Source organism: Cebus imitator, unplaced genomic scaffold (genome assembly GCF_001604975.1).
Source record: "Cebus imitator isolate Cc_AM_T3 unplaced genomic scaffold, Cebus_imitator-1.0 Scaffold159, whole genome shotgun sequence".
Taxonomy (NCBI): Eukaryota; Metazoa; Chordata; class Mammalia; order Primates; family Cebidae; genus Cebus; species Cebus imitator.
In genome coordinates this window covers 3,712,155-3,720,803 of record NW_016107474.1, presented here as the reverse complement: position 1 = coordinate 3,720,803, position 8,649 = coordinate 3,712,155, and the positions used below count along the sequence as shown (strand labels likewise).

Below are 8,649 nucleotides of genomic sequence, written 5' to 3'. Positions count from 1 at the left end.
TCACCAGAGCCCTAAGAACAGACACCACTGCCTTCTAAAACACCTTTTCCTGGGAACCCAGGAAAAGAACTTGGGCCAGGGCAGAGGCTAAAGAGACTCCATCATGCCAAGCAACAGCCAGATCCACCCAAGAAGTTTCTTCTTCATTTGGGAAAAGCTCGTAAGGCTTAAGGAGGAACAACGATGGCACTAGCCATGTTCCTGTTTTTCAAATACAAATTGCCCAAGTGGAACCAGGGGACTTAAGGGAGAGTCCCTGGGGGCAAGGCCACAGCATATGGACCCCAGGAAGCGGGTACAAAGCCCTGAATCTCTTGGGCATGAAGATGAAAGTCATGTCTTGTGGGAAGGCTGCTGAAAGTCACCTGGGAAGTGACCTGTGAGTGTAGACGGTGCTTCCTGGCCAGGGAGCAACACCCTCCCCTGGGTGGCTGCAGAGTCACTGGGGCCTGAGTTCAAATCCCAGCTCCGTCTCTTCCTAGCTGAGCAACATTGGCAAAGTCGCCCATTCTCTCTTGGCCTTAGTTTCCTTATCTGTAAGATGGGGCCGAGAAGAGGACTGTGGTGGGAATCTGGGGTGACGATGCTCCTAGAAGCATGCAGTGCATAGTTTAACAGGTAGGAATGGTTCCATCAACATCATCCCCTGCTCTTCCTGGTTGAGATCCCTCTGAATCTCCTCACTGGTAAGGCAGGACAGCCAAGTCCGGATCCTCCCAGCCAGGCTCCCCCTCGGGCCCCTGCTCCCTGCGTCTGGCTTCCCCCTGCATTTGTGTTGCATGAACAGGGCTCCCAGTTCCAGCCCATTTCCTCACCTATAAATATGAGTTACCCCATGCCCATCTGCAAAATGGGCATCATAAGAGGCCCTTCCTCCCGGCAGCCATGGAGATTGAATGAGCCAGGCCAAAGAGCAGGAGGCACAGCCCTGGCTCAGGGGTAGGCGCTGAGTTGCACACGGAGCTGGGGCATGGTTACCCTGCTCAGAGCCTTGGATCCCCTGGCTGCAGAGAATGACATCCATAAATGGCCTGGCACACAGTGGTAGGTCTTGCACTTCTGCTATTTATTATTACTATTCTTGTTATCATCTACCTGGCTAATGAGGATCAACTCCTTGAGGCAGGTGGAGGTCACCCAGAGGGCAGTTGACAGGGCGGCATCTGGTCCCCTGGGCGCTCCCCACCCCCTCCATCCGCCACCTAAAAGATAATATCCAACAAAGACCAGCTGGGTGGGAGTGTCAGCCAGCAGCCTCTGTGAGTACAGATGGGTCAGCAGCCAGAGGCCACTCCCAGGGTGCAGATAAGCCAGGCAGCTTTCAGGGGTGGAGCACACCCACAGAGGGGCCAGAGACCCTGGGATGCCACTGGGTGGGAGCCTCAGCCAGCCCTACTTGCCCTTATGCCCACCAACCCTGCCTTGCCTTGCTCAGCTGGCTACACCAGGCACTGGGAGATGCTCAAAGAGTGAGCTGGAGGGATGCTGGGTCTCCTTAGCCATGTCTTGCCATAAATCCCCACTCACCTGCATTAAGGGAGAGTGTCCAGGGGCAGGGTCACAGCACATTGTCCCCAGGAAGTGGGTGCAGGGCTCTGAATCTCTGAGGCATGAAAATGAAAGTCACATCCCGCTGAAAGTCACCTAGGGCTGCTGAAATGCCTTTGTCTAGAATTAGCTCCTGGAGCTTCATTTGTCTTCCAGGGTCAGCTGAAACTATCAGCCAGCAACCCTGCATCTTAGCGATCTGTCCTCAGGAAATCGCTGACCAGCAGGCAAGTCTGGACGCTGAGGACACCCCTCTCAACACGGTCTGTGATGCAAAAACTTACCTGGACAAACAGAAATCTCACCTAACACTGATGATGAACATCTTGCCCATGGCCTGACTGGGAGGTCCCTCTGCCAACCACAGATCAGCTTAGAAGACAGTATTGCTGCTTCGTTTAATTGTATAACTCATCCAAGTTCATAGAAGAACTGGAAACTGTCAACAGAGAAATTTGCATCTCCTGTTGGAACACACCACAGAGGAGCCTCATGTGTCACCATTTCGGGCGACAAAGTCTTATGAAATCTGAAAAAGTTCTGGGGTGGCCAGGTGGGTTCGGAATGAGGAGGCCAGAGAGGAGTGAGAGGCGTCGTGGGGCCCCAGGTAGGGGCAACCCTGCTGGCTTGATGAACGGCCCCACCCCCACTCGACAGGCCTCACAGACACCAGGCCAGATAAGCGCACGCCCATCCAGGCCATTTTTCCTCTGCTATCTCTTGCTGAGGCGATGCTAACATACCGTCAGCCCTCTGTGTGATGGATGGCCTTGGGAAGCCGGCCCACCCCCACTGATTGCACCCACCCTCGGAGGGGCTTCCCAGAGCCTGCCTGCTCAACTTCAAGACTGGTTCCCTTGGGGGTAAATAATGAGCACCCCAGGGGTCCTTTCTGGGGCTTCGCACACGTTGATACACACCTGTGCCCACGTTCACGCACAGGTGTGCTGTGCCTTGACCTAGCCGACTTTGAAAGCTTAGAACACGTCAGTCCACTTCCCAGGGACTCGCCCAAGACCACATGGCCAGACGTGAGCTTCTTACTGACACTGTATTAAGTCATTATTGGGATCCCCTCCAGTTCCAGTGGCTGAGACACCATCAGAGCTATCTTGGACGAGACCGGCCAACCACCACATCCTCAGCCCCTCTTGGTTTGAGTTAAGCACCAGACACCCCAGACCGCTATTTCCTGGGAAATGTTGACCAATGTTTTGTCTCCCTCCAAAATCCTCAAGGGCATTCAGAAACAGGAGAGTAATGAGGGAGCCTTACGCTAGACACACTTCCAAGCTGCAAGCTTCCTGTGAAGCAAAACAGAACAGACTTCATATGGCGGAGTCCACCAGCGTGGGCGCGTCCCAGGGCCCAGCAGGATAAACATCGGGCTCTCTGATCCCGACCTCCAGACATACCCATTTGTCCTGGCTGCTCCTCGGACACATGAATGCCTGTCTCAGACCCCACCCTTCACCGCCAGCCGTCTCCGGGGAAGTGACAAACACCGGATAGAGCCAATGGGCCCCCGGAGTCCGGATGCCCACCATCCAGGGCTGTTTATGTTTGAGCCCATCTTGGAAGAAAAATGTGAGAACGCCTGTTCAGAACATGGTGGCCAAGCCGGGTCCATCCGGTGCCAAGGAGCTAAACACAATGGGAAAGGAGGCGCAGATGGAGCGGAAGGATAGGGCCAGACACGCCCGCTGAGGGAGACCACTGGGCCAGGCTGGGCCCTTCCCTGCGCCCTCCGTCTTTATGCTGCAAAAGGGCACCTGGGTGGTTCTTCCCTCCACCCAGGACTTTCTGACCATTCATGCCTCCCTCTTGGCCCACCGAGTCGTGTGAGTCCATCCTTCACTCTGCCCATAAAACCACCAAGTTGTAGGCAATGGACATTCAAGACAGATGGGCAAGAGTTTCTCGTGCGGGTTGTCGGTCAAAGCGCTTTCAAATAGCAGAACCTTATTTTATCCCCAGCTGAAATCTGTTGCTCTTTCCAAGGAAGGATGAGAGGCAGAGGGGCCCTCTTCAGCCTCACCGCCATGCTGGCCACTCAAACAGCACGCCTTCAGGAAGACACCAGCCTTTGAGCATGCAGGAGTCCTGAGGCCTGTGGCTTCCTGGGAACCTGCAACGGCATCGGACATTGAGGCAGAGTTGCTGTTACCAGTTTCACATCTTAGTAAGAGCCACAGTTTTTGACATGTCAACACTCCCCTCCCACCCAAAAAGCACTAATCAATCAATGTTTATTAAAAGCCCACCTTGTGCACAGGGCTGTTGGTTAAAACTCACCAATCCCCAAGATACTCAGGGAAAGGCTGGTTGCCTTTGGAAGCAGGAATGCTCATCTCGGGTTGTCAGAAGACTTGCTTTGGGGAGATCCTCGAATTCTGTTTCTAGTAAGTTTCTGCCTTTTGATTCACAGTGTGACTGCCAGCAAGTGCTTGGTGTTTTTCAACTGCAAAACGGAGATAAGAATGGTACCCACCTCTCTCGAGGGATGGCTGTGAAAATTAAATGAGTGACGCACATAAAATTGTGATAACCATGCTCTTAACCGCAAAACTCTGCATTAGAAAGTACACAGTTTCAACCGTGTCTAACAGAAACTACAGTAAACAAAAGTCGATTTCTCTCACTCATGAAAGCCCAGGCTCTGATCTGCAAAGTCCACAGGGGCTCCGGCTCCCTCTGTCTTGCTGTGCCTCTCCCACTGCGAGGTCGTCCTCATCTGCAAGGCCCTGAGCAGCTCACCCTCGCCCACAGTGCCCACCCCTTGGGTGGGAAGAGGAAGGGTTACTGGGTAGAGTCACATGGCCACAACCAGCCGCAAGGGAGGGTGGGAAATGGAATCTTTATTTTGAGCAGTCATTTCTTTTACTTAAAACTGGGAATATTACCACATAGAGGAAAGGAAAATGGATAAGGGTGTTAACAGGCCGTCTCAGCCACACCCCAGGAGGTAAGGATTGTTATCCCATGTTACAGATGGCAACACTGAGGCTCAGAATAGTGAAAGAAATTGCTCCAAAGCACACAGCTTCCTGAAAACCCCAGCCTTGCCCACTGGGCTGCACCATCTCCCAAGCAGCGGTGGAGGACGTGGTGCTTTCTCCACGCCGAAACGTGGAATTTCACAGGAGAACAGGGTGGTCACTGGGAGGCTGGGTGGGTGGCAGGAAGCATGGGTGAACTGACACCCATTTGCCATGGAGGCCCCCCAGGGAAGAGAGACTCCCATTGCTAAGGCAGGGCAGGTTCTCAGGAATGCGGCTTCTTCAAGCAGGAGGCAGCCCGGAGGTCTTTTCCCCACTGCTCCTTTCTTCCACCATCCCAAGGGCTTAGGAATGCAGAGGGGAGTCTCTCCCAAGAGCCGGCTGATGGGCACTCCTCCCCAGTGCTCCCTGCAGGGCAGTGCCCAGTGGGGTGGGGCCATCGGGGGCTGCCAGCTCCAAAGCCACCCTCCACACGCAATGGGAGCTGGAAGGACAGAAAACCAGGCTGGCAGAGGGGTCAAGGCAGAGGCGAGTGCCCTGTGCAGCAGACCCCTCTTGGGTGCCAATCTTGCATCCCCCCCAGCACTGGGCTGGGCACTTCACCCATATCAATGACCCACCACTACAGGCAGTAGGCCAAAGAGGTGGGTACTGTTACTATTCCCACTGCCCAATAAGGAAATTGAGGCCTAGAGACACGAACTAACTAACCCAAGTGATTCCCTAGAAGGGGCTTTGAACCCAGGTGTTTGGGCACTATGGCATCAGCCTGGTCCCATGAATAATCACCATCTTTGCAGCCGAGGGAAAGTTCAAAGGCAACGTGGCTCAAGGCCACCTCTCGATAAGCGACTCCACCAAGCATCTTTTACATAGAAATTCTGGAGACACACCTCAGACAGGTCTGGGGGTCCAAGGGATTTCCATTCAAAGAGTATCTTGGGCTTGACTCAGTGGCTTACATCTGCACGCCCAGCACTCTGGCAGGTCGAGACAGGCAGATCACTTGTGCCCAGGAGTTTGAGACCAGCCTGGGCAACATAGTGAGACCCTATCTCTACAAAAAATACAAAAATCAGCCGGGTGTGGTGGTACGTGCCTGTGGTCCCAGCTACTCGGGAGGCTGAGGCGGGGAGGATCACTTAAGCTCAGGAGGTAGAGGCTGCAGTGAGCCGAGATCACACCACTGCACTCCCGCCTAGGTGACAAAGCAAGAATATGTTTCAGAGAGAAAAAAGGAACGGTCCTGCCCTAAGGGTATCGCGTTCACACTGCCTGTGTGCAGATTGTGGTTCTGCCTTCCTACCTAAGGACCTTTCCTCTCTGGCCTCAGTTTCCTCGTCTGTACCATAGGGAGGAGAGTGACCACCCATGAGGGCTGTTGGAAAGGGCTCCCTCTGAAATGATAGACGTTGGCATTGCTGTTCTCCATTGTATTATTTTCGAGATTTTCTTTACATTTGAACTTAGATCATCATTTTTAAAAATTAAATGCAAGACAAAAGAGAGGATGAAAAGGATCTTAAAACAGATCCTTTATAAAAGACACCTCAGTCGTCACCAGGGGCCAAACGGCCCTCTTGCATGCTCATTGATTACACAACTACACCAATACGTCACCAACAAAAAGAAATGCATGACTTTTTAAAACTTAAACTTTCAACCATGGTTTTTGTCCCCAGAAAAACTGATCTGGACACACGTAACCCCAATCTGAGGGAGCCGTGCTCAGGGCACTGAGGTCAAGCCCCAGCTGAGATGCAAGCAGGTGATAGGTGAGGTGTCATTCTGGTACCATGATTTCCTCAAAACAAAACGGTGCAGGTTGCCGGAGCCTCAAGGAAGCCACAGGTACCAGTTACACCACCAGTGTGGAATTGGGACTGTACCCCAATTGTGTCTGGCTCCAGAGCCCGAAGACAGCATGCTGGGCTTACGCCGTGCCCTCCAGAAGCAGACCCTGAGACCAGGATTTGAGGACAAGAATTGACGTGTGGGATGTCCATGGCAGCAGCGAAGTGGAGAGGTGAGGCGGAGGAGGAGGACCACAGCACGGGGGCCTCACAGAGCAGGGCTACAGGCCAAGGGCGACTCAATCCCCTGGAGCGCTCTGGTAGTGGTGGAGAACTCGCCCCCAAGGCATCCTCCCAATGTGGGAGAGAGTTGGGGTGTGAACCCACCAGCCCCTATCTGTCACCAATCCCGAGAGACTCCAGGGCCTGTGTTCCCTGCCCTTTCTGGTCTGCCCTGTAGGTGGGCTGAGCACATTCTCATGGTCAGAGAGAGTCTCAGTCATGGATTCCCATGTACTTTGGGGTGGGAAACCCATCAGCTCGTTCAGGAGCCTTGAGTGCAGAGAAAGTACGGGCAGAGCTGCAAATGGCTGAGCCCCACGCTTGCCGGCACAGAAACCCTCCACCCCTGCAGTGTGACCCGGGGACCCCCACTTACTGCTCCATGTGAATGGATTACACTTTGTTTCCATTACCTTCTCTTAGCTATACTTACATAAATATTCTTTATAACAAGAAAAGAGCAATAAAAATAATTGTGTTTTTAAAAAGACACAACTATTCTCCAAACTGTCTCCCCAAAAGAGTCATCTTTGCATGGGGCAGGCGGGGGGTGGGAGGTACCTGGACAGCCCCTCAGCGTCTGAACAGAGCTTTCCTCTCTCACAGTCCCTGCCTCCTCCTCCTCGGACACCTGTGGTCTGTCAGGTGACACATCATTCCTGTCCATCAGCAGCCCCAGGCCATCGCTGCCGGCGGTGATAACCCCGTCCTAACAAGGCCCCCTTTGGATAGAAATTCCTCACTTCCTGGTGGTCAGGCTTGCCCTGGCCCCCATGGTCAGTGTGGGAGCAGGCTGTTTTTATTTTGGTCCATGCAAATTAATATCAGCCCATTGCCTGTGGAGAGAACGCACCCACGGTGCACGAGCGTCTGGCTGTCCCTCACTGTGCGGACTTGGGGTCTCCATGGAGACACCTGCACCTCTCTCCTCCCATCCCCTGTTCCACCATGGGCCATCAAAGGGCAGTGGCTCTTGACCCCTGCTGATGCCCAGCCCTCCAAACGTCAGCTGTCCATCCTCACCTCCCACCACAGACTGCATGCCACACTCACCATCCCAGGGCAAAGTGCAGTGAAAGAGCCTCTGCCCCATTTCTCCTTCTTTGACATTTTTTCCTGCCATCCTTTAAAAGCTTGACCCTCTCACTGCCTCCACCTTCATCCCATCAAAACCTGCTCTCCAAAAAGAATGTGTCAGCAGTCATCCTCACCACGTGTGAATCAGAGGGGTCATGGGGTGATGGCTTGGGGCAAAAGGGTCTTTTAAAACTGCCAGGGGATGAGAGGTAGCCTTCACGAATGCTGAGCATCTGCCTGCCTGGGTCCCAGCACTTGCAATTCTGGGTACGCATGCAACAAAAATGCCTATGGGCATTCACAAGAACGCACGTGCAAGAATGCCCCTCCCAGAACCATTTGTAATCATGAAGAACTAGAAGCCACCAAAAGCTCATCACTGGGATTGTGGAATGGACGGTGACATGGGCTGTGTGCAAAGCACAGAATACTCTGCCACAGAAAGAACGAAGCCTCAGGCCAGCCCCAACTAGCTGCATGGAGAGCTCTGGGATGCCATGCGTGCGTTATTCTTCAACTAAGAACCAAGGTCACCTCTTGAGTAGAGGAAATGTAGAGCCGCTTCTCAGAATTCTGCATCTCAGGGGACAGGCTTGGCCTGAAGCCCTGCAGAAGCCAGCCGTGCTGTGTGACCGTGGGCAAGACACTTAAACCCTCTGTGCTTTTGCTTCCTCCACTGAAAAACACAGCTAACAATGGCGCCTGTCATTAATATAAATAAAATAACATACACTCATATCAATTTAATATTATAAAGAAGCAAGGATAATAGTTGGTAACCATAGTGCTGGTGACAGGGATTTGATTAGCTCCTGTGGGTAGAGCTCGAAAAACATGGCCTGGTACACAGCAAGGGACCTCAGCGTGGTTATCAATACTTTTGTTACTATTATTAGGCAGAGGGTGGGTGGTTGAAAGCTCATAGGCTTTGGAGACTGAGAAATCTGCTG

The 8,649-nt window shown here is 53.0% G+C and overlaps 1 long non-coding RNA gene across 1 annotated transcript; it reads left to right on the top strand.

Annotated features, from left to right (window-relative positions):
* Window positions 1–782: 782 nt before the first annotated feature.
* Window positions 783–5,608, top strand: LOC108314704. The gene is made up of 2 exons (XR_001829615.1): window positions 783–1,044; window positions 1,673–5,608. It is a non-coding gene; the product is annotated as an uncharacterized LOC108314704 (long non-coding RNA).
* Window positions 5,609–8,649: the final 3,041 nt, after the last annotated feature.